General features: G+C 47.6%; 1 protein-coding gene across 5 annotated transcripts in view; it reads right to left on the bottom strand.

Annotated features, from left to right (window-relative positions):
• LOC137428017 (voltage-gated potassium channel KCNC1-like) overlaps positions 1–25,901 on the bottom strand; it is a 289,763-nt gene extending 263,862 nt beyond the window's left edge. For 3 of the 5 annotated variants that reach the window (XM_068117923.2, XM_078777530.1, XM_078777533.1), the window contains exon 1: positions 25,750–25,901. The gene's annotated coding sequence lies outside the window, so the exon portion shown is untranslated. Of the gene's footprint in view, positions 1–665; positions 775–15,297; positions 15,392–25,749 lie in introns of those variants that run through there. The other 2 variants (XM_078777531.1, XM_078777532.1) reach the window with 2 other exon arrangements.
• Between the last annotated feature and the right edge of the window lie 1,141 nt (positions 25,902–27,042).

Below are 27,042 nucleotides of genomic sequence, written 5' to 3' on the forward strand. Positions count from 1 at the left end.
GATTTTGTCCAGGTCTTCAGAGAGTGAGGAGGCAGCAGACTGCCGATCTGAGGGAAGAGGAATGGAGCGGCAGAGAGTGGAGTCATCAGCAAAGAGATAGAGAGGATTTTCGAGAGAGTCAGAGAGATCATTGATGAAGACCAGAAAAAGCACGGGGCCCAGAACACTGCCTTGGGGAACTCCAGCCTGAACAGGAAGAGGAGATGAGAGAAACCCATTCAGGGCCACACGTTGACGACGACTAGAGAGGAAGTCCGCCAGCCATGCGTGGAGATTTCCATGGATACCAAAGGAGGAGAGTTTGGTGAGCAGAGCGGGGTGCCCAGACCGTGTCGAAGGCACGTGATATGTCGAGGGAGACAGCTCTAATTTCCTGTTTGGCATTGAGGACCTCCATCCATTGTTGAGACAGCAGAAGCAGCATGTCCAGAGTAGGGTGACCTGGTCTGAAACCAAATTGATGATCAGAGATCAAGCCATTGGAGAAGAGGAAAAGATTTCATGTCATTAACACATGTGTGTGTGTTTCTACTAGGCAGCGGGGAGGTACCGCACAAGCAAGATGGTGGGGGCGCTTCAGGCTGTGGTGCCCGCAGTTCAAAAACAAGTCGCCCGACTTATGACTTCTTCACCTCCCCCCCCTAACCCCCCCCCCCCCCCCCCACCCCTTCCTTTAACTCTTGGCCCCAAGACAGCCAAACATCTCCTTAGCTGTCATCCTGCTGGGGAGGTCTCCACACCAGGCTTCGTTGCATCAGGCTTTCACACAGCCTCACGGGTCGCCGAGGGTCTCCATACTGCAGGACGCCCAAACAGACCCCCACCGCCGACGGGCTCCCAATTTCCAGACACCACTAGCTGCCCGAGGCAATTACCACAGAGGGGGCCGCAGTCACCGCTCCTCCAGAGCTTGATCCGTACCTGCGGACACACACACCTTCCCCACCCACAAAATCAACAAGAACATTTCCTCCCCCGCTGCCATTCAATTCCCAATCACATATTTCCAATAAAAGATGTCATGAAAAGATGCTGCCATGGCCTGCTTACATGTGAAATTCCCATTCACATTGCAAAACACATTTCAATAATCACAATTTCCATTCTCCCGACCACACAAAAACACAAAACCTCTACACATAAACAAACTCCACCCACAAGACACCTTGTATATGTGTATGTTTAATTTTTTCAAATCTTGACACCTTGATTTTTTCACCGAGATACAATCTTTTTTTTCTTCTTTTTTTTTCTTTTTTTGGATACAGAATCGAGGCTCGTGAAAGGGCTAACATTTATCACAAAAAAAAATCAAACAGACAAACAAAATGTATAAAAAGAGGGAGCAGTAGACAAGATGGAGAGAGAAGGGGAAGCACACAAACACAACATTTCCGAGCAGGGACATCGGGAGATGTGTGGGAGGGAGAGGGCTTGGGGGGAGGAGGCGTGGGAAGGGGGAGGGGGGTGGGAGAAGTATAAAACACAAGCACACAATCTGTCGTTACTTATCCAATCTCAACCAAACTTGACAGGAAGACCACGGGTTACATCATGAAGGTTGTAGCGCATTCATTTGCCCCCATCCCGAAGGGGTTTGTCTCTCCCGAGCGGGTTTTCCCCACCATTGCCGACAAAGGGGTTGCGTGTTGAGGTGTATATCCATGTTAAATTAGCTTTATCGTGGTGTTTCTCCAAGGCCGCTTCTAATACAAAACGAATGATAATATTAACAGCATAATATTGATGTTATTACAAAACAAATTAATAATAATAATGTCCCACTTCCCCAAGGGTTCTTCCTGCAGTGATAACCTGTATAAATCGTTTTATAATAGAGCAAACCTATATGGTTATGTTTGTTTGATTAATATGCAACCAAAAAGTCTTCTTTTTCTTCTTCAAATAAAATTAACACCCAAAACACAGAGTCAAATCTTAATTACGTTTAGACTGCTGAGACCCCTCAGACCTTTGACGACACTTTAAATCCCCAAAGACCCTTAAAACCACCAAGACTCCTGAAGACCCAAAATACCCTGAAGACCCAAAACACCCAAAAGACCCCGAAGACCCAAAAGCCCTTGAAGACCCAAAAGCCCCTGAAGACCCAAAAGCCCCTGAAGACCCAGAATACCCTGAAGACCCCAACGACCCAAAATACCCTGAAAGGCCCTGAGGATCCAAAAGACCCTGAAGACCCAAATGGCCCTGAAGACCCAAAAGACCCCGAAGACCCAAAACACCCTGAAGATCCAAAAGACCCCAAAGACCCAAAACACCCTGAAGACCTAAAAGGCCCAAAAGACCCCAAATACCCAAAACACCCTTATGACCACAAAGACCATTAAAGACCCTGAAGAACCAAAAGAACCTGAAGACCCCAAAGGCCCCGAAGACCCAAAACACCACAAAGACCCAAAAATACCCCGAAAGGCCCAAAGGATCCAAAAGACCCTGAATACCCAAATGGCCCTGAAGACCCAAAATACCCCAAACACCCAAAACACCCTGAAGACCCAAAAAACCCTGAAGACCCAAAACACCCCAAAGACCCAAAACACCCCAAAGGCCCAAAACACCCCAAAGGCCCAGAGGATCCAAAAGACCCCAAAGACCCAAAAGACCCTGAAGACACAAAAGACCCTGAAGACCAAAAACACCCTGAAGACCCTAAATACCCTGAAGACCCAAAACACCCTGAATATCCCAAAGACCCTTAAAGACCCTTTAGACCCAAAATACCATTTATACCCAAAAGACCCTTAACCACCCCGAATAATCAAAATACCCCAAAGACCCTTAAAGACCCAGAGGAACCAAAAGCCCCTTAAGAACCAATAGACCCTGAAGACACTGAAGACCCCAAAGACCCCAAACACCCCAAAGACCGTGAAGACTCAAAAGACACTGAAATGGTCAAAGATGCCTATCCCTCTGAAACGACGTGTGGTGAGGCGAGCCGACCGCACCGAGTCACGGTAGTACATATAAACCATCATTCATCTCATGTCTCATACATAGAATCTATCATCTATACATATAAACCATTATTCATCTCAAATATGTAATCCATCATCCATAGAATATAAACCATCATCCATCATATATATATATATTGTTGCGGAGATGAGGACTGTATATTTTTTGATTGTGTGCTGTACTATTATTATTATTGTTTATTCTGCGCCCCCCTACCTCTGGAGCTGTGTAAAGGTGAAAGGGCATCCCATAATTAGTCCACAAGCATACACATCAGCCAAATAATAGAATACCCCTGTTGATAGTTATCTCTTATTCTGTGTTTTAGAGTAAGGCTGTGTCTCCCATTAATTGAAGTACTCCATTGCACCAGTGAAAGAGAATAGATCCCCTTTCCTTCCCATCCCCAAAACCTCCATTTCCTTTTACACCCCCTTCCGTCATTGCCGGGCCTCGATTGCCGAATTACCTCCTCTCCAAAACCACCATTGAACCTGTGCTCTCGTCGGAGAAGAAAGGCGTGCCCGCCCGTCGTCATCAAGGGCGGAGCCAGAGGGTCGCGCGACCAACCAGGGCCGAGGTGAGCACCCCGATGGGCGTGTCCAAAAGGCCGGCGGCTTAATCGCCGGAGGCGCTATAAAAGGCGCGCACGTGAGTTGGTCACAAAAGAGTTGGTCGGAGAGAGAGTCGTGAAGAGTCAGTCAGTGGAGTCGGTGGTCAGTTGGTTGCGGTGAGGAGTCGGTGGTGGCGGTCAGTGGTTGCGTTGGTTGCGGTGAGGAGTCGGTGGTGAGGAGTGAGTGAACCAAGAAAGAGTTGAGGGTTTGGACCAGACGCGTCAGACAAGTCCTGGGAAAGCAGCGGAGGCCACAGCAGCAACAACACCCCACAGCCACTTGGGGCCTGGACGGCGGTTTGGAGCAGGACCGTAAAGGAACGGCGGCTGCTAAACGCGCCGGTTGAGCTGCAGGACCCCTTTGGACCTCCCTCTCCCTCCAGCCATCCACCTCCTGCCTTTCCATCCTTCTTGTGTACGTGAGTTTGTTCTGTTTGTTCTGTCCTGGGTTAATTAAGCTGGTATAAGTTAATATTTGCACTGTGTCACCTGCGTCTTATGTGTTGTAAATAAACCTTGATTGCTCCTTTTTGCTTGTGTAAATAATAAATCCCATTACTCGTCTGTACATCTTCTCGTTTTATTCCTTCTTCTTCTTCACATCCGTGTCGCCTTTGTCTTTTCCCTATTGACTAGCTGCGGTGCGATCCGGCCAACGTTTGGGTGAAATCGGGTTCTAAGCGGGGAGTAACTGTTCGGACGCGGTAATACCAAACCGCTCGGTAAAATAACATCTAAAACCACGATCAGTAACAATATATATATATATATATATATATATATATATATATATATATATATATATATATATATATATATATCTATATATATATCTATATATATATATATATCTATATATATCTATATATATATATATATATATTATATATATATATATATATATATATATATATATATATATATATATATATATATATATATATATATATATATATATATATAGTGTTGCGGATTTGAGAATCCTGTGTTTGTAAATATCACCCTCTGTCAATTGTAGTAATTCTTGTAAATACCTCCATTTGTGTAAAGGTCAAAGGTTGTCCCCTTAGTTAGTCCATCGCATGCACGTAGAAAATCATATACCCTTCTAAATAGTTATTTCCTTATTATGTGTATTAGCTTAAGGCTCTGTCTCCCATTAATTGACACTGCATTGCACCGAATTGAAATAAGATAGGATCCCTCCGACACCCCCATGGCCTCCTAAAAAGCGCCAGTACGGCGGCGTTCGCCACTACTGCTTTGGGCGGTTTTCTTCACCCCAAGACTCCATTGAACACGAGGTCATCTCGGAGCAGAAGGTGGGAGGAGTCAGCCAAGCGCCAGGAACAAGGCGTGGCTTTGCCAACGCCTCCTCAAGGGGCGGGATCGGTGAGCCCTCGCGACCAATCAAGGCCAAGGCGAGCTCACCGATGGGCGTTTCCAACAGGCCGGTGGCTTGATCGCCACGCGCCTCATAAAAGGGGGTGGGGAAGGACTGCGGAGTCAGATGCGGCAGATGAGTCAGATGAGCGAGGGACCTGAGATAAGCGAGAGACCTCCGATGAGCTTTGAGTCCACCGCAGCTTTGAATCCACTGCAGCTTTGAATCCACCGCAGCTTTGACCACCGCAGCTTTGAGCTTTGACGGCAGTTTCGACCGCGGCCGCGAAGCAATGCCGCCGTGCGAACACGATTGAGGAGGGTCGGCGGCTGCTCACCTCGAGCCGCGCCATCACACCAACCGGACCCGCATCCTTCCCGCCCTGTGATCCCATATTCTCGTCCGTCCAGCCATCCACCTCCTGCCATTCATTTCTGCTTCATTCCCCGTGTAAGTCTGACTGTCGTCTGTCCTTTGTGTTGTCCCTGGGAATAAATAAGCCTGAATAGGTAAGCTAGAATTGCACTGTGTCTTCTCCTTCTGTCATTATTTTCGTTTCTTTCCTTCTTCCTTGGTTTCTTTGACTTGTACAATAGTAATTAGTAATAAATACCTGTTCTTCCTTACTCTGCTTTCCTTTCTTCACATCCGTTCGTCTTTGTGATTTCCCCATTGAGCACCTGTGGCACGATTTGGCCAACGTTGAGGATCGGGTTTAGTTTTTGCTAATGGTTCGAGCCACGGGCTGCTAATCCGCTCGGCAAAATAACATCTTGTCCGCGGTCTCGAACGAGGTTGCTCACCTGCCTCATGGAGGGAGCTGGGCAGCTTCAGGAGCGGAGACGGCCAGTGAAAATAGAAGGGGGACTAACACCCCCCCCCCCCCTCCTAAGGGGAGTGCCGTACTCCGTTTCCGCAACAATATATATATATATATATATACGTATTTATATACGTATGTATATATATATATTGTTGTGGTTTTTAGAACCCTCCACTTGGTAAATTTTTGTAAATGTTCCCTTATAAATAATTCCCTGTAAATACCCCCATTGTTGGTGTAAAGGTCAAAGGTCGCACCCTAGTTAGGCCATGAGCAACATGTAGCAAACCATAGGCTTCTTCTTTAGTTATTTCATTAGTATGTGTTTCAGGTAAGGATCTGTTTCCAATAGTTGAATCTGCGTTGTATTAATCAAATAACCTAGGCCCCTTCAATTATCCCCAATCTCTCTCTCTCTCTCTCTCTCTCCAAAGTGCCAGTAGCCGTATTGCCGTCGTCGCTGCCTTTTGGTTTGTTCCTGCCCAAGCCGCCATTGCCAGCAGCATTCGCTGCCTTTTGGTTTGTTCCTTCCCAAGCCGCCATAATCCACGTGGCAGAGCGGGAGAAAAAGGGAGGAGCGGCCAGGAACATAGGCGTGGCCCCATCAACACGTCACGAGGGGAGGTACCAATGAACCCTCGTGACCAATCCGGGCCAAGGCGTGTTCACCGGTAGGTGGAGCAAAGCGGACGTGGCTTGATATGCGAGGCTTGTGATAAAAGCGCGAGCGCAAAGCCCTTTCACGCAGATGTGCGGGAGAGAGCAGATGATCAAGAGAGGAGAGAAGATCGGCAAACTTGAGCGAACAGTGCAGAGGCAGCGAATATAAGAACATTGCGCGGAGGATCGTTTGGGACGATCGTTTTCGATACGAACTGCCGTGGTTTTGAGAGCGTTCGGCACGCTATACGTACGGAGATCCCCCGCCCTTGCATTTGTAAGGTCCGGTCGCGCGCCAACGACACCAGCTGCCTGCCATTCTTCACGGCGGACCCGGAGCCTGGAACCATCTGCTTGGACCCTTCTCTTCATTCCCACCACCCCCACCCCATTCGTGTAAGTGTGTTTGTATTGTCATGGGCGTGTTATATAAGAGTGTATAAGGTTGCCCTATGTCCTTTTATTTCCTCTTCTTGTATATTCCCTTCTTTCGTTTCCTCTTGTAGATAGTTCATAAACCATATTTGTTCTTCCTTCACCCTTCTTATTCTTTGGCTCCTCTCATCGGGTCGCTTTAGTCTTTTCCCCATTGAATATCGGTGGCACGATATAGGAACCGCTCAGAATCGGGTTAGTCGTTTTTCTAACGGCTCGGATCGTGGATTGCTAAACCGCTCGGCAATTACCATCACATCCGCGGTTCGAGCAGGGACTCATCTCCCTGCTTTGCGGAGAGATTGGTGAAGGTATTTGGGAAACCTTTGACCAATCACCCTGGCCAATCTCATCCCGCAAAGGAGCGGGATAGTTCCAGGACCGGAGACGGCCAGCTTAACAAGACAAAGGGATTAACTCCCCCTTGCTAACGGGAGTGCCGTACTCTGAGATCCGTAACAATATATATTTATATAATCTCATATATATATATGAGATAATATCTGAGAATATGGACCAACTTCTATCTACCCATCCCAACTCTATCTTCCTCATATGTGGTGATTTCAATTGTCACCATGCCAGTTGGCTGGGTGTGGGTACCTCTCTCACCAGCCATGGCTCCTCAGCAAAGGACTTCTGCGACTCACTGGGACTGACACAATCTGTCAATTTCCCCACCCGGATCTCAGTCAACGGAGCATCTTCTCTTCTGGATTTGGTTATGACAAACTTTCCTGAAAATGTCTGCTGCTCTTCTTCTGCTCCAATCGGCTCATCTGATCATGTGCTTGTTAAAGTGGACATGTCTCTGACCATTCTCAGAGAGCCTCCTCAGCGTCGACGAGTCTGGCATTTCACTCAGGCCAACTGGCACGGTCTTCAAGCAGCCATTAATCATCTGGACTGGTCTCCCATCTCTACCGCCTCTGACATCAACTCATCCTGGGAATTCTTCCAAAGTAAATTGCTCTCTCTCATGCACAGATTTATCCCATCTCGTCTTCAGTTGTCATACCCTTCCTCCCATCCATGGTACACGGAATCTTGTGGTGAGGCTATTGCCCAGAAACAACTTGCTTTCGTCTCCTGGAAAGCAAATCCAACAGAAGGAAATCTCATTTCCTTTCAGAAAGCCCAAAACAAGTGTGTGTCCACCCTCAGGAGAGCCAGGAAACAATATCTCTCCGTTCTCAGGACAGAACTCTCTTATCTGTCTCCCTCTTCCAAATCCTGGTGGCGTCTGGTCAAATCTGTTTCTGATGTTTGTTCCCCCTCCATCCCCTCCCTCACCTCAAACCGCCACACGGCTGACTCCGCACGTGAAAAAGCTGTATACCTCAACTCTGTGTTTGCCTCTAAATCTTGTGTCCCAAACCCATCCCTCTCTGTACCCACCGTACCCAGTCGTACCCAGCTGCTCCTGGACTCTGTGTCCTTTCCTCCTGACAAGGTGGAAAAGTTTCTGTCATCCCTCGACTCTGATTCTGCAACTGGCCCTGACGGCATCAGCCCATGGGTCCTAAAATCCTGTTCTTCCGCTCTTTCACTCCCTCTCTCGGTTCTCTTCACCCTCTCTTTTGCTCAAGGTCATCTGCCATCTGCTTGGAAATCTGCCAACATCACCGCTTTGCACAAAAAAGGTGCAAAAACAGATCCCAGCAACTACAGACCAATCAGCCTTCTCGCAATTATCAGCAAAGTCATGGAATCAATCATTGCTTCAGATATGAAATCTTTCCTCTTCTCCAATGGCTTGATCTCTGATCATCAATTTGGTTTCAGACCTGGTCACTCTACTCTGGACATGCTGCTTCTGCTTTCTCAACAATGGATGGAGGTCCTCAATGCCAAAGAGGAAATTAGAGCTGTCTCCCTTGACATATCACGTGCCTTCGATACGGTCTGGCACCCCGCTCTGCTCACCAAACTCTCCTCTTTTGGTATCCATGGAAATCTCCACGCATGGCTGGCGGACTTCCTCTCTAGTCGTAGTCAACGTGTGGCCCTGAATGGGTTTCTCTCATCTCCTCTTTCTGTTCAGGCTGGAGTTCCCCAAGGCAGTGTTCTGGGCCCTGTGCTTTTTCTGGTCTTCATCAATGATCTCTCTGACTCTCTTGAAAATCCTCTCTATCTCTTTGCTGATGACTCTACTCTCTGTCGCTCCATTCTTCATCCCTCAGATCGGCAGTCTGCAGCCTCCCCACTCTCTGCAGACCTGGACAAAATCACAGACTGGGCAAAGAAGTGGAACATGTCTTTCAATCCTGACAAATCTCACACTCTTACGATGTCTCTCCGAAAAGACCGACTGGACAACCCTCCCATCCACTTTCTGAATAGTCCTCTCCAAGAAGTTCTGTCACTCAAGCTTTTGGGTCTCACTATCTGCCATGATCTTTCCTGGGAAAACCACATTTCAAATCTGGCCTCCAAAGCCAGTCGCCGACTGGGCATCCTCCGTCGTGCGAAGTCCTTCCTTGGCACACCTGAGCTCCTCACCACATACAAGGCTTTCATCCGCAGCTCAATGGAATACTGCTCTCCCCTCTGGGCTGGTGCTCCTGCCTCACACCTAGCTCGTCTTCACGCTGTTGAAACCAAAGCATTCAGAATCATTGCAATCTCCCGCGATGAAGCTAACTCCAAGGGCCTTTCACTCACTCACCGCAGGCAGGTTGGTGGTCTTTCCGTCTTCTACCGACTCCTCTCTGGCCTTGCCCCCCCAGCTCTCTCTGGGCTCTGTCCCGCAAATATTCCTGCAGGTCGCACAAGATCTGCCTGCAACCCTCTTATGGTTAAACTGCCAAAATCAAGACTCTCTGCTCACCTTCACTCCTTCATTCCTCTTTTCTCCCGCCTCTGGAACAAACTCCCTCACTCTCTTCAATCCCACTCCACCCTCCAGGTCTTTAAAACAGCTGTTCACCACCATCTCTTATCTTCCCCCATCCAAAACATTGATCTTTTCTATCCCCGCTAATTTCACCCCAATTCCAGTTTTTTGAAATACCAACTTCTGTCCTGGAAGTCCTTGGTGTCCTTGAGTTTTATACTTCTCCCACCGCCCCCCCCCCTTCCCACGCCTCCTCCCCCCAAGCCATCTCCCTCCCACACATCTCCCTGCTCTTAAATGTTGTGTGCTCTCAAGTGTTTGTGTGCTTCCCATTCTCTTGTCTTCCGCTCCCTCTTTTTATATATTTTGTTTGTCTGGTTGATTTGTTTGTGAAGTAAATGTCAGCTCTTTCATGAGCCTCGATTCAGTATACAAATATATATATATTGGTTTGTTTGTTTGTTTGTTTGTTTTTGTTTGTTTTTTTGTTACCATTATTATTTCTTATTTGGTGTATATGAGTGAGTGGGTGAGGGTGTGTGTTTTTGCATGAATTAATTTTTGCATGAGTGTGTGTGTTTTTGTGTGTTGAGTGGTGTATGATGTAAGGGTATGTGGTTGGTTGGTTGGTGTTGTGTGTGTATGGGTGTGTATGTGTGTGTATGAATGATCTGGTGTGTTTTGTTGGTGAGTGGTGAAGGGTATAAAGGTGGGTGTTTGAGTGTTCCACCATGTTTGTTTGGTGCTGTGGATTCTGGATGTGGAGGTGTTGTTGTTGTTGTTCGCTCTGGCTGGAGGTGGGGGTATGTACGCATCCAGGTGCAGTTGCTGCATGTGGATGTGGATGTGCCCCTGCTGGCCCACCTTAGCTGACCGTATCGAGGTTGAAGGGCCGAAACGGGATGATGCTGAGGACCTCGACTGAGGCCCCGGTCAGTGCGGCACACTTGTGACCAGGTGTGTTTTGAACATATATATATATATATAATCCATATATATAAAATCCATCATCCATACATAGAAACCATCATCCATCTCATATATATATATATAATCCATCATTCATTTCATGTATATGCGAACCAGGCCTAATCGCCCAACATCAGTGCCCGACCTCACTCATGCTTTTGTGGCTGAATGGAAGCAAATCTCCGCAGCAATGTTCTAACATCTAGTGGAAAGCCTTCCCAGAAGAGTGGAGGCTGTTATAGCAGCAAAGGGGGGACCAACTCCATATTAATGCCCATGATTTTGGAATGAGATGTTCGATGTTCGGGTGTCCACATACTTTTGGTCATGTAGTGTATCTCATCCATTCATATAACCATCACGTCCATCTCATGCATCAATACAATACATCATCCATATCATATATACATATAATCCATCATCCATCTCATCCATGAACATAAACATTCGTCCATCTTATCCATCCATATAATCCATCGTCCATCCATCCATCCGAAAATGTTTTCATTGTTCACCTCTTCTACCTCATCAATGTCATTAATCCGTCCACCAAAGTATATGACATCACCAGATCTGGATGACAAATGGGACATAATGTCCTCATCATCATCCAGATAAAACAGTTTCAGCAAGACAAACTTGTTTGGTCAAACGTGATACAGATTTAAAGGCTGGAAACAGTTCAATACTGGAAGATGTCAAAATACCGATCAGTTTGTTAAAAGGTATAAATGCAATAAATTGAAAAATAACTTTAAACTGAGAAACACACCGGCAGTGATTGAGGCAAAAAGCAAAGAGCAAGACAGACTCGGACAAGGACGGACAGAAACAGAGTACAATGACATAGGCAAAGACAAACGAAGATACAAAAGTATCAGCATGTAAATAATCAGGCAGGAAGACAATGTTTCCACATTATGGAGACAAACGTCATAATTCCTACAGAACACACACACCGATAATATCATGATGACGTCATTGCTGAAGCAACGTCACAGTATTGGCGTGGAATGACATGCGATACAAAAAACATTGACATACAAGGAAACGGATTGATCGTTATGAGCATTTTTCAAAAGGTCGACACCGTCGTCCAAAAATGGCCTACGTTGTATAGTAGGGCAATGTGTAACACACTAGATCGATCACAGGTTATGGCCGATATGACACGGACATGATAAGAACGACGTGTGACCTCGGATATCCGATGGACATCCGTGAAATTGTCCGTCGGGCTACATCGATCATTTATGACTATTGCATGAAACATCTTGCTGCTGTTATTCGTTTCCTGTCGATCTGTCGCACTATGCCAGCCTTGTACCGTTATTGCACTGGGGTTCAGGTGTGTGTCATTGAACCTTCATAATCCATGGAAGTAAGGTAGTGATTCCAGTGGGCTCCAATACGGCTGGTGGTCTTACTGGGCAATTAGCCTGCTGTATAAGGTCCAGTGTCCATGGTCTAAGAAAACTGTCCATGGTCTAAGGTCACCGTCCATGGTCTATCGTCACCATCCATGGTCTAAGATCACCGTCCATGGTCTATCATCACCGCCTATGGTCGAAGATCACCGTCCATGATCTAGGATCACCGTCCATGGTCTAAGATCACCTCCCATGGTATAAGGTAACTGTCCATGGTCTCAGGTCACCGTCCATGGTCTATCGTCACCGTCCATGGTCTAAGATCACCGTCCATGGTCCAGCATCACCATCCATGGTCTAAGATCACCATCCATGGTCTAACATCACCGTCCATGTTCCAACATCACCGTCCATGGTCTAATATCATTGTCCATGGTCTATGGTCACCATTCATGGTCTAAGGACACCATCCATAGTCTATGGTTACCATCCATGGTCTAAGGTCACCATTCATGATCTCAGGTCACCTTCCATGGTATATGGTCACCATCCATGGTATATGGTCCCCATTCATGGTAGATGGTCACCATCAATGGTCTATGGTCACCATCCATGGTTTATGGTCACCATTCATGGTCTAAGATCACCGTCCATGGTCTAAGATCGCCGTCCATGGTCTATTGTCATGGTCCATGGTCTATCGTCACCGTCCATGGTCTAAGATCACCATCCATCGTCTATCGTCATGGTTCATGGTCGAAGATCACCGTCCATGGTCTATCATCATGGCTCATGGTTTAAGATCACCACCCATGGTCTAAGATCACTGTACATGGTCTATTATCACGGTTCATGGTTTAAGATCACCGCCCATGGTCTATCGTTATGGTTCATGGTCTATTGTCACCGTCCATGGTCTAAGATCACTGTCCACTGTCATGGTCACCATCCATGGTCTATCATCACTATCCATGGTCTAATATCATTGTCCATGGTCAATGTCACGGTCCATGGTCTATGGTCACCATTCATGATCTAAGGTCACCATCCATAGTCTAATGTCACCATCCACGGCATATGGTCACCATCCATGGTGTATGGTCACCGTCCATGGTGTATGGTCACCGTCCATGGTCTATGGTCACCATCCATGGTATATGGTCACCATCCATGGTGTATGGTCACCATCCATGGTCTATGGTCACCATCCATGGTATATTTTCACCATTCATGGTCTAAGGTCATCACCTATAGTCTATGGTTACCAATTCATGGTCTGAGGTCACCGTCCATGGTGTATGGTCACCATCCATGGTCTAAGATCACCATCCATGGTCTATCGTCATGGTTCATGGTTTAAGATCACCGCCCATGGTCTATCGTTATGGTTCATGGTCTAGTGTCACCGTCCATGGTCTAAGATCACTGTCCACGGTCATGGTCACCATACATGGTCTATCATCATCATCACCATCCATGGTCTAATATCATTGTCCATTGTCAATGTCACGGTCCATGGTCTATGGTCACCATTCATGATCTAAGGTCACCATCCATAGTCGAATGTCACCATCCATGGTCTATGGTCACCATCCATGGTGTATGGTCACCATCCATGGTATATGGTCACCATCCATGGTCTATGGTCACCATTCATGGTCAAAGGTCACCGTCCATGGCGTATGGTCACCGTCCATGGTCTATGGTCACCATCCATGGTCTATGGTCACCATCCATGGTCTATGGTCACAGTCCATGGTTTAAGGTCAACATCCATGGTCATGGAAATGCACTTTAAACACCAGGAATTAAGATCCTCCCAAAATGTGCAAACATAGACTTAGGACTTTTCACACAAGTATAATAGTATTGCAAAATGTAAACAATCAGATCTACACCCAACAATAAGCACCCTGAGGGCTAATACTCCAGAAGGATGTAAATTGCTTATGATTGGAAGATGAGCACACGTGATGCGAATTTAGGACAAAAAATATTGGAGTCCTCACCCTCACACCTCCTTTAGCTGCAGCATTTGGGGGTCAAACCCGTCCAATGAATGCTCGCGAGACCCGGTGAATACCTTCACATTCCCTATAAGTACCGGCAGTGTTCATGTGCCTCTATCAGGCACGATGCAGTGTCTCAGTAATTCAGGATCAGATCAGGTACTCATTGCCATTATATCTAAAAGGTGCACAGTTGCTCATCATCACTGGCATACGACCAGGTGAGTACCCCCCTTGGATCCGGAACAGGATTGAGATCATGCACAGTTCGATGTGGGGGGGGGGGGGGAAACCCACAACGTGGGTGGAGAATGACTATGTCACGTGGCCTTACATCCAAATTGGGAAATGAGTCCAAGATAGAATTTCTTAATGTACAGGTCAGGCAAAACACCTCGATATTACTGGGGTCCCACCTGCATTCCTCAAGCCTTCCCAGGTCTGGAATCACATCCCAGAACCTTTGCACACCCAAAAATGGCTTTTGTAGCTCTGTACATCCCAAATGTCTCTTCAAGCCTCTTCCCAAATAACCATCACATCTGATTCTGTGCATTCCCTCCATGGATGTGTCCGTGTCCCCTCTACTCCCCAGGGCTTCATGTCCCTTCTCACCTTTACCACCTGGTCCACCAACAACCCCACCTCCCATTGCCATCCAGCTCTAATTGATCCCGTTTCCTGGGTTTCTCTTCATCCTTCTCTACAATCTCATTTGAGTCGAGCCATCGTCGTTCTGCCATTTGTCCCACACCACCGATCTCCATTTGCGATGTCCCCCTCCCATGGAAAACCTACTCTTTCATTCCCTCCCCGTCCGCCCCCACACCATGATCCCCATCTCCTCCCCCATCCATCCCATATTCCAACACCTACTCTTCCATCGCTCCCTCTTTCATTGCCAGCAATTAATAATGCGGAAACATGGCGAGCATTGAGACAATTATAGACAAACGGTGAGAATGAAGGATATAAAAGGCACCGATGGATTAGGAGTGAAGGAAATGGATGAACGGATTGAGATCATCATGAAATGGGATTTGGACGGAGCAAGGGACGACATCCATTGATGGGGAGAATAGGGGAGAGAGAGAGAAGGATGTGGACACAGATGGACAAAATATACATAGACAGACAGTCGTTACGAGCAACTAGCAGGGACAGCAACAGTCAGACAAACCGAACGGACGTTCAGACATGTACTTATCATACGTACAATACTGCGGCACTCGGTCCTCGTGCGCTGCGTTCCTGCTGCGCACTCACTCTCACCGCCTCTTGCCATCAGCAGCACGCACTGCACCTCTCCCCTGCCTCACACTCCTCCTGCCTCACAGCAACCCCCCTCACACCACCCCTCCCTCACGTTACCCCTCCCTCACGTCGCCCCGCCTCGCATCTCACTCGCATGTCCCCTCCTCCCTCATCCCCATTGCCCCCCTACCCCCACCCTACACGTTCCGACTCCATGGACACATTCGCACACCTACAACTGTAACCCCCACCCTCCCTCCTCCATGCGCCCTTTAATTATCTCCTTTCACTCCCAAACCTCCCTCTGTGTTACTTCAATGCACCATGTTCACTATGTAAATGCTTTAAATAAACATGGCGAGCACAGTTTGAAGGCGAGCCTCCTTTACCATGCTAATGTACTTACTTTCCAAACACGACCTATCACTTTATCCCAACATGAAACAAAACTTGTACCCTAGGGGCACAAACAAACACTGTAGATTTTACCATTGTCCGCACATCTCACCTTTCATGGGAATACGACTACCCCACCCACACCCAAACACCCAACCACCCAAGCAAACTCCCCCCACACCAACACTCAACTAAACTCCCCCTACACCCAAACACTCAACCAAACTCCCTCCACACAAACACTAAACTGAACTCCCCCAACACCCAAACACTCAACCAAACTCCCCCGACACCCAAACACTCAAATAAACTCCCCCCACACCCTACACTCATCTAAACTCCCCCGACACCCAAACACTCAACCAAACTCCCCCCACACCAACACTAAACTAAACTCCCCCCTACACCAACAATAAACTAAACTCCCCCAACACCCAAACACTCAACCAAACTCCCCCGACACCCAAACACTCAAATAAACTCCCCCCACACTCATCTAAACTCCCCCGACACCCAAACACTCAACCAAACTCCCCCCACACCAACACTAAACTAAACTCCCCCCTACACCAACAATAAACTAAACTCCCCCAACACCCAAACACTCAACCAAACTCCCCCGACACCCAAACACTCAAATAAACTCCCCCCACACCCTACACTCATCTAAACTCCCCCTACACCCAAACACTCAAATAAACTCCCCCCTACACCTTTTTTTTTTTTTTTTTTTTTTTTTGTATACAAGATCTAGGCTCGTGAAAGAGCGAACATTAATCACACAGAAAGACAAACCGACACATAAAACATATAACATCGGGAGCGGTAGACAAGATGGGGAGAGAGGGGGAAGGACACAAACACAACATTTGAGAGCAGGGACCGAGAGACATGGAGACATCGAGAGATCTGAGAGAGGGCGAGGGCTTTGGGGGGGGGGGGGCATGGGAAGGGGGCGGTGGGAGAGGTATAAAACATATGGACACTGCCAGGACTTCCAGGAAAGAAGTTGGAATTTCAAACAAGATGGATCTGGGGTGAATTAGCGGGGGTAGAAAAGATCAAGGTTTTGGATGGGGGAAGATAAGAGATGGTGGTGAACAGCTGTTTTAAAGACCTGGAGGGAGAGGTGGGATTGAAGGGAGTGAGGGAGTTTGTTCCAGAGGCGGGAGAAAAGAGGAATGAAAGAGTGAAGGTGAGCAGAGAGCCGAGATTTCGGCAGTTTAACCATCAGAGAGTTGCTGGCAGATCTTGTGCGACCTGTAGGAATATTTGGGGGACAGAGCACAGAGAGAGCTGGGGGTGCAAGGCCGGAGAGGAGTCGGTAGAAGACAGAAAGACCACCTACCTGCCTGCGGTGAGTGAGTGAAAGGCCCTCAGAGATAGCTTCATCGCGGGAGATTCCAATAATTCTGAAAGCTTTGGTTTCAACAGCGTGAAGCCGAGCTAGGTGTGAGGCAGGAGCACCGGCCCAGAGGGGAGAACAGTATTCCATTGAGCTGCGGATGAAAGCCTTGTATGTGGTGAGGAGCTCAGGTGTGCCGAGGAAGGACTTCGCACGACGGAGGATGCCCAGTCGGCGACTGGCTTTGGAGGCCAGCTTTGAAATGTTGTTTTCCCAAGAAAGATCATGGCAGATAGTGAGACCCAAAAGCTTCAGCGACAGAACTTATTGGAGAGGATTGTTGAGAAAGTAGATGGGAGGGTTGTCCAGTCGATCTTTTCGGAGAGACATAGTAAGAGTGTGAGATTTGTCAGGATTGAAAGACATGTTCCACTTGTTTGACCAGTCTGTGATTTTGTCCAAGTCTTCAGAGAGTGAGGAGGCTGCAGACTGCCGATCTGAGGGAAGAGGAATGGAGCGGCAGAGAGTGGAGTCATCAGCAAAGAGATAGAGAGGATTTTCAAGAGAGTCAGAGAGATCATTGATGAAGACCAGAAAAAGCACGGGGCCCAGAACACTGCCTTGGGGAACTCCAGCCTGAACAGGAAGAGGAGATGAGAGAAACCCATTCAGGGCCACACGTTGACGACGACTAGAGAGGAAGTCCGCCAGCCATGTGTGGAGATTTCCATGGATACCAAAGGAGGAGAGTTTGGTGAGCAGAGCGGGGTGCCAGACCGTGTCGAAGGCACGTGATATGTCGAGGGAGACAGCTCTAATTTCCTGTTTGGCATTGAGGACCTCCATCCATTGTTGAGACAGCAGAAGCAGCATGTGCAGAGTAGAGTGACCTGGTCTGAAACCAAATTGATGGTCAGAGATCAAGCCATTGGAGAAGAGGAAAGATTTCATATCCGAAGCAATGATGGATTCCATGACTTTGCTGATAATTGGGAGAAGGCTGATTGGTCTGTAGTTGCTAGGATCTGTTTTTGCACCTTTTTTGTGCAAAGCGGTGATGTTGGCTGATTTCCAAGCAGATGGCAGTTGACCTTGAGCAAAAGAGAGGGTGAAGAGAACAGAGAGAGGGTGAGATAGAGCGGCAGAGCAGGATTTTAGGACCCGTGGGCTGATGCCGTCAGGTCAAGTTGCAGAATCAGAGTCGAGGGTTGACAGAAACTTTTCCACCTTGTCAGGAGGAAAGGGCACAGAGTCCAGGAGCAGCAGGGTACGACTGGGTATGGTGGGTACAGAGAGGGATGGGTTTGGGACACAAGATTTAGAGGCAAACACAGAGTTGAGGCATTCAGCTTTTTCACGTGCGGAGTCAGCTGTGTAGCCGTTTGAGGTAAGGGAGGGGATGGAGGGGGAACAAACACCAGAAACGGATTTGACCAGACGCCACCAGGATTTGGAAGAGGGAGACAGATAAGAGAGTTCGGTCTTGAGAACGGAGAGATATTGTTTCCTGGCTCTCCTGAGGGTGGACACACACTTGTTTCGGGCTTTGTGAAAGGAAATGAGATTTCCTTCCGTTGGGTTTGCTTTCCAGGAGACGAAGGCAAGTTGTTTCTGGGCAACAGCCTCACCACAAGATTCCGTGTACCATGGACGGGAGGAAGGGTATGACAACTGAAGACGAGATGGGATAAATCTGTGCATGAGAGAGAGCAATTTACTTTGGAAGAATTCCCAGGATGAGTTGATGTCAGAGGTGGTAGAGATGGGAGACCAGTCCAGATGATTGATGGCTGCTTGAAGACCGTGCCAGTTGGCCTGAGTGAAATGCCAGACTCGTCGACGCTGAGCAGGCTCCCTGAGGATGGTCAGAGAGATGTCCACTTTAACAAGGACATGATCAGATGATCCGATTGGAGCAGAAGAAGAACAGCAGACATTTTCAGGGAAGTTAGTCATAACCAAGTCCAGAAGAGAAGATGTTCCGTTGACTGAGATCCGGGTCGGGAAATTGACAGACTGTGTCAGTCCCAGTGAGTCGCAGAAGTCCTTTGCTGAGGAGCCATGGCTGGTGAGAGAGGTACCCACACCCAGCCAACTGGCATGATGACAGTTGAAATCACCACATATGAGGAAGAGAGAGTTGGGATGACTAGATAGAAGTTGGTCCATATTATCAGACAGCGAGATGTAGATGGAGTCATCACTGTTTGGTGGACGGTACAACACACATATGAACAAGAGGTGGGAGCGATGGGGAAGCCGTAGCCAGAGGTATTCCTGGGGGTGAGGTGGAGAGAGTGCAGTGCAGGGCGAGTGAGGAAGAGAGTTTTTGATAAAGATAGCAACCCCGCCTCCAGGACGAGTCTCAGGTCTATCATACCGGAGGAGGGAGTAGCCCGGGAGAGATACTAAGGAATCAGAGACATCATAAAGGAGGAAAGTTTCTGTTAAGCAGATCACGTCTGGTTTGACAGAAGCAACCTGTATGGAGAGATCAGTTAAGTTTGAACGAAGGCCCCGGATGTTTGAGGTCCATACCGTTAATGAAGAGGAAGGGGGAGCATCAGATACCGAACAGGGGGGAGGAGGGGTAGGGTAAGATGTGGAAGAGGTGGAAGAGGTAGGGAGAGCTGTTGAAGGTGTGTCAGAGATTTCAGAATAGCTCGGAGAAAGGGAAGGATGGGGCGGACAAAAGGTTTGATGGTGATTGGGTGAGGCACACACCTACACTCAACTTACACTCAAATAAACTCCCCCCTACACCCAAACACTCAACTAAACTCCCCCCTACACCTTACACTCAAATAAACTCCCCCCTACACCCAAACACTCAACTAAACTCGCCCCCCCCCACCCCCCCACTCCGAGACACTCAACGAAACTCCGCCCAACACCCAAACACTCACTAAACTCCCCCAACACCCAAACACTCAAATAAACTCCCCCCTACATCCAAACACTCAACCAAACTCCCCCCACACCAACACTAAACTAAACTCCCCCCTACACCAACAATAAACTAAACTCCCACCTACACCCAAATAAATTCCCCCTACACCAACAATAAACTAAACTCCCCCCTACACCCAAACACTCAAATAAACTCCCCCGACACCCAAACACTCAACGAAACTCCCCCCTACACCCAAACACTCAACCAAACTCCCCCCACACCAACACTAAACTAAACTCCCCCCTACACCAACAATCAACTAAACTCCCACCTACACCCAAATAAACTACCCCTACACCCAAACACTCAACTAAACTCCCCCCTACACCCAAGCACTCAAATAAACTCCCCCTACACCCAAACACTCAACTAAACTCCCCACACACCTACACTCAACTAAACTCCCCCCACTCCCAAACACTCATCTAAACTCCCCCCCGCACCCGACACTCATCTAAACTCCCCCCGCACCCGACACTCAACTAAACTCCCCACACACCTACACTCAACTAAACTCCCCCCACTCCCAAACACTCATCTAAACTCCCCCCGCACCCGACACTCAAATAAACTCCCCACACACCTACACTCAACTAAACTCCCCCCACTCCCAAACACTCAACTAAACTACCCCCACTCCCAAACACTCAACTAAACTCCCCCACACCCCACACTCAACTAAACACCCCCCACACCCTACACTCAACGAAACGACTCCCACACCCAAACACTCAACTAAACTCCCCCTACACCCAAACACTCAACTAAACTCCCCCCCACACCCAAACACTCAACTAAACTCCCCCCTACACCCAAACACTCAACTAAACTCCCCCCACACCCAAACACTCAACTAAACTCCCCCTACACACAAACACTCAACTAAACTCCCCCTACACCCAAACACTCAACTAAACTCCCCTCACTCCCAAACACTCAACTAAACTCCCCCCAACACCCAAACACTCAACTAAACACCCCCCACACCCTACACTCAACTAACCTACCCCCACACCCAAACACTCAATTAAACTCCCCCCACTCCCAAACACTCAACTAAACTCCCCATACACCCTACACTCAAATAAACTCCCCCCTACACCCAAACACTCAAATAAACTCCCCCCCCCCACTCCCAGACACCCAAACACTCAAGTAAACTCCCCCCACACCCAAACACTCAACTAAACTCCCCCTACAGCCAAACACTCAACTAAACTACCCCCACTCCCAAACACTCAACTAAACTCCCCCTACACACAAACACTCAACTAAACTCCCCCGACACCCAAACACTCAACTAAACTCCCCCCACTCCCAAACACTCAACTAAACTCCCCCCACTCCCAAACACTCAACTAAACTCCCCTCACACCCTATACTCAACTAAACTCCCCTCACACCCTACACTCAATTAAACTCCCCCCACTCCCAAACACTCAACTAAACTCCCCCCAACACCGAAACACTCAACTAAACTCCCTCCATACCCAAACACTCAACTAAACTCCCCCCACACCCTACACGCAACTAAACTACCCCCACACCCAAACATTCAATTAAACTCCCCCCACTCCCAAACACTCAACTAAACTCCCCCCACTCCCAAACACTCAACTAAACTCCCCCTACACCCAAACACTCAACTAAACTCCCCCCACTCCCAAACACTCAACTAAACTCCCCCCACACCCTACACTCAACTAAACTCCCCCCACACCCTACACTCAACTAAACTACCCCCACACCCAAACATTCATTTAAACTCCCCCCACTCCCAAACACTCAACTAAACTCCCCCCACTCCCAAACACTCAACTAAACTCCCCCCACTCCCAAACACTTAACTAAACTCCCCCCACTCCCAAACACTCAACTAAACTCCCCCAACACCCAAACACTCAACTAAACACCCCCCTACACCCAAACACTCAACTAAACTCCCCCAACACCCAAACACTCAACTAAACACCCCCCTACACCCAAACCCTCAACTAAACTCCCCCGACACCCAAACACTCAACTAAACTCCCCCCACACCCAAACACTCAACTAAACTCCCCCTACACCCAAACACTATGAAACTAAACTCCCCCTACAGCCAAACACTCAACTAAACTACCCCCACTCCCAAACACTCAATTAAACTCCCCCCAACACCCAAACACTCAACTAAACTCCCCTCACACCCTACACTCAACTAAACTCCCCTCACACCCTACACTCAACTAAACTCCCCCCACTCCCAAACACTCAACTAAACTCCCCCCAACACCAAAACACTCAACTAATCTCCCCCTATACCCAAAAACTCAACTAAACTCCCCCCACACCCGACACTCAACGAAACTACCCCCACACCCAAACACTCAATTAAACTCCCCCCACTCCCATACACTCAACTAAACTCCTCCCACTCCCAAACACTCAACTAAACTCCCCCGACACCCAAACACTCAACTAAACTCCCCCCACTCCCAAACACTTAACGAAACTCCCCCCACTCCCAAACACTCAACTAAACTCCCCCCTACACCCAAACACTCAACTAAACTCCCCTTACACCCAACAAAACTCCCCTACACCCAAGCATTCAACTAACCCCCCCCCCCCCCCACACCCAAACACTCAACTAAACACCTCCTACACCCAAACACTCAACTAAACACCCCCTACACCCAAACACTCAGGTAAACACCCCCCTACAACCAAACACTCAACTAAACACCCCCCTACACCCAAACACTCAACTAAACTCCCCCTACACCCAAACACTCAACTAAACACCCCCCTACACCCAAACCCTCAACTAAACTCCCCCTACACCCAAACACTCAACTGAACTCCCCCTACACCCAAACACTCAACTAAACTCCCCCTACACCCAAACACTCAACTAAACTCCCCCCACTCCCAAACACTCAACTAAACTCCCCCCACACCCAAACACTCAACTAAACACCCCCCTACACCCAAACACTCAACTTCACTCCCCCCTACACCCAAACACTCAACTAAACTCCCCCTACACCCAAACACTCAACTAAACACCCCCCTACACCCAAACACTCAACTTCACTCCCCCTACACCCAAACACTCAACTAAACTCCCCCTACACCCAAACACTCAACTAAACTCCCCCTGCACGCAAACACTCAACTAAACTCCCCCTACACCCAAACACTCAACTGAACTCCCCCTACACCCAAACACTCAACTAAACTCCCCCTACACCCAAACACTCAACTAAACTCCCCCCACTCCCAAACACTCAACTAAACACCCCCCTACACCCAAACACTCAACTAAACACCCCCCGACACCCAAACACTCAGCTAAACTCCCCCTACACCCAACTAAACTCCCCCTACACCCAAACACTCAACTAAACGCCCCCTACACCCAAACACTCAACTAAACACCCCCGACACCCAAACACCCAACTAAACACCCCCCTGCACCCAAACACTCAACTAAACACCCCCCAACACCCAAACACTCAAATAAACACACCCCCTACTCCCAAACACTCAACTAAACTCCCCCTACACCCAACTAAACTCCCCCTACACTCAACTAAACTCCCCCACACCCCACACTCAACTAAACTCCCCCCACACCCTACACTCAACTAAACTCCCCCCACACAGACTCACAGTGGAATCACTCCACTGAAAAACCTCCACCAGGTTTGTCCCCATTGGTGCTGTTCCCATTGGTGTTATCCCCATTGGTGTAGTTCCCATTGGTGTTATACCCATTGGTGTAGTTCCCATTGGTGTTATCCCCATTGGTGTAGTTCCCATTGGTGTTATCCCCATTGGTGTAGTTCCCATTGGTGTTATCCCCATTGGTGTAGTTCCCATTGGTGCTGCCCCCATTGATTTTCCGCCATTGCTGTTGTCCCCAATGGTGCTGCCCCCATTGATTTTCCCCCAATGATGTTCCGCCATTGGTGTTTTATCCATTGGTGTTATCCACATTGGTGCTGTCCCCATTGGTGTTATCCCCATTGGTGTTATCCACATTGGTGATATCCCCATTGGTGCTGCCCCCATTGATTTTCCACCATTGATGTTCCCCCATTGGTGTTAGCCCCATTGGTGCTGCCCCCATTGATTTTCCACCATTGATGTTCCCCCATTGGTGTAATCCCCATTGGTGTTTTATCCATTGGTGTTATCCCCATTGGTGTTATGCCCATTGGTGTCGTTCCCATTTATTTCCCCCCATTGGTGTCGTTCCCATTGATTTCCCCCCATTGGTGTTATCCCCATTGGTGCAGCCCCCATTGATTTCCCCCCATTGGTGCTTCCCCCATTGATTTTCCCCCATTGGTGTTGTCCCCGTTGGTGTGGTGTCGTCCACATTTGTGTCGTGTCACCATCGTGCTATGCTCATCGCGTATTGTTTGACATTTACCTGGGTTATGTTGTTCGGTAAAAGCAGGTGTTATGAACTATTGATTAACTCTCCATTTGTGGAATGCATCACAAGTAATATCAACAGGATTGGGAATTCCATATCACCGGAACCATGTTGGTCGAGGAAACAAACACACATACACACAAACATACACACACACAAACACATACACACACAAACATACACAAACACATACACAAACACATACACACACACACACAAAAACATACACACACATACACACACACAAACACATACACACACACAAACACATACACACACAAACACATACACACACACACAAACACATACACACACACAAACATACACACACACAAACACATACACACACATAAAAACATACACACACATACACACACGGAAGCATACACACACACAAACATACACACACACAAACATACACACACACAAACACATACACACACATAAAAACATACACACACATACACACACGGAACCATACACACACACAAACATACACACACATACACACACAAACACATACACACACATAAAAACATACACACAAACACATACACACAAACACATACACACACATAAAAACATACACACACATACACACACGGAAGAATACACACAAACATACACACACATACACACACACATACACACACATAAAAACATACACGCACATACATACACACATACACACACATAAAAACATACACACACACGGAAGCATACACATACATAAAAACATACACACACACACACACACATAAAAACATACACACACATACACACACGGAAGCATATACACACAAACATACACACACATACACACACACAAACACATACACACATATAAAAACATACACACACACACGGAAGCATACACACACATAAAAACATAAATACACACATTCACACACATACATACATACACACACATGAAAACATACACACACACACACACACATACATACACACATACACACACATACATACACACACACACATGAAAACATACACACATACACACATAAAAACATACACACACATCAAAACACACACACATAAAAACATACACACACATACACATACACACATATACATTATACACATACATATATACATACACACACATAAAAACATACACACATATACACACACACACACACACATATAAAAAAACACACACACACACACACATAAACACACACACACATCGACATCGGGTAAACAGCACACACAGTTTGGCTTTATCCAACATCTCTTGGGTTTTCCGATAGATTTGGCGCGCATTACGTACCGGAAGCGCTGACTGTGCACAAAGCGGTGACCCTGGTTGGTTACCGGGCAGCGTGTCCAGATCACCTATAGTTCACCTAAATAAAGGTAAACGAGCTTATCACAAACTAAACTCGAAAGGTGAAAGCATTTTTGGACGAGTCTCCAGTGGCATCATCAGTGAACTCCTCCCAAAGCCGCAATGGCTGCTTCTGGCTATTTGCTAAACATTACGGAGATGGCTTATTACGTTACCATGGAAACAATGCCACATTATTGGGTTACTGTGCTGTGGCTCACAATGGGACCTCATCCACAGTCTTTCTTACCTGTCTGCTCGTCAGCCTTGCCTCGGGCTCCAGAAGATGCCCAAATTTCCCCAAATGGCGCTCGTTCAGTCGTAAACATCCCCTTCTCCAATCAGATTGTTTAACCACTCCAACCCCACACATTTATAACATCGTCACTCCATTCCGTGCAACAAATTCACCCAATTATCTCTTAGATCCATAAACTCCACAATAGCCATCATGCACCTCCTCCATTTCCTCCTCTATAACATCCTCATTTCACTCTCATCACCACCATAGCCATCATGCACCTCCTCCATTTCCTCCTCTATAACATCCTCATCGTCATCATCTCCATCTCATCTCCACAATAGCCATCATGCACCTCCTCCATTGCCTCCTCTATAACATCCTCATTTCACTCTCATCTCCACCATAGCCATCATGCACCTCCTCCATTGCCTCCTCTATAACATCCTCATTTCACTCTCATCTCCACCATAGCCATCATGCACCTCCTCTATTGCATCCTCTATAACATCCTCATTTCACTCTCATCTCCACCATAGCCATCATGCACCTCCTCCATTGCCTCCTCTATAACATCCTCATTTCACTCTCATCTCCACCATAGCCATCATGCACCTCCTCCATTGCCTCCTCTATAACATCCTCATTTCACTCTCATCTCCACCATAGCCATCATGCACCTCCTCCATTGCATCCTCTATAACATCCTCATTTCACTCTCATCTCCACAATAGCCATCATGCACCTCCTCCATTGCCTCCTCTATAACATCCTCATTTCACTCTCATCTCCACCATAGCCATCATGCACCTCCTCCATTGCCTCCTCTATAACATCCTCATTTCACTCTCATCTCCACCATAGCCATCATGCACCTCCTCCATTGCCTCCTCTATAACATCCTCATTTCACTCTCATCTCCACCATAGCCATCATGCACCTCCTCCATTGCCTCCTCTATAACATCCTCATTTCACTCTCATCTCCACCATAGC

Source organism: Myxine glutinosa, chromosome 5 (assembly GCF_964187855.1).
Source record: "Myxine glutinosa chromosome 5, kmMyxGlut1.1, whole genome shotgun sequence".
Classification (NCBI taxonomy): domain Eukaryota; kingdom Metazoa; phylum Chordata; class Myxini; order Myxiniformes; family Myxinidae; genus Myxine; species Myxine glutinosa.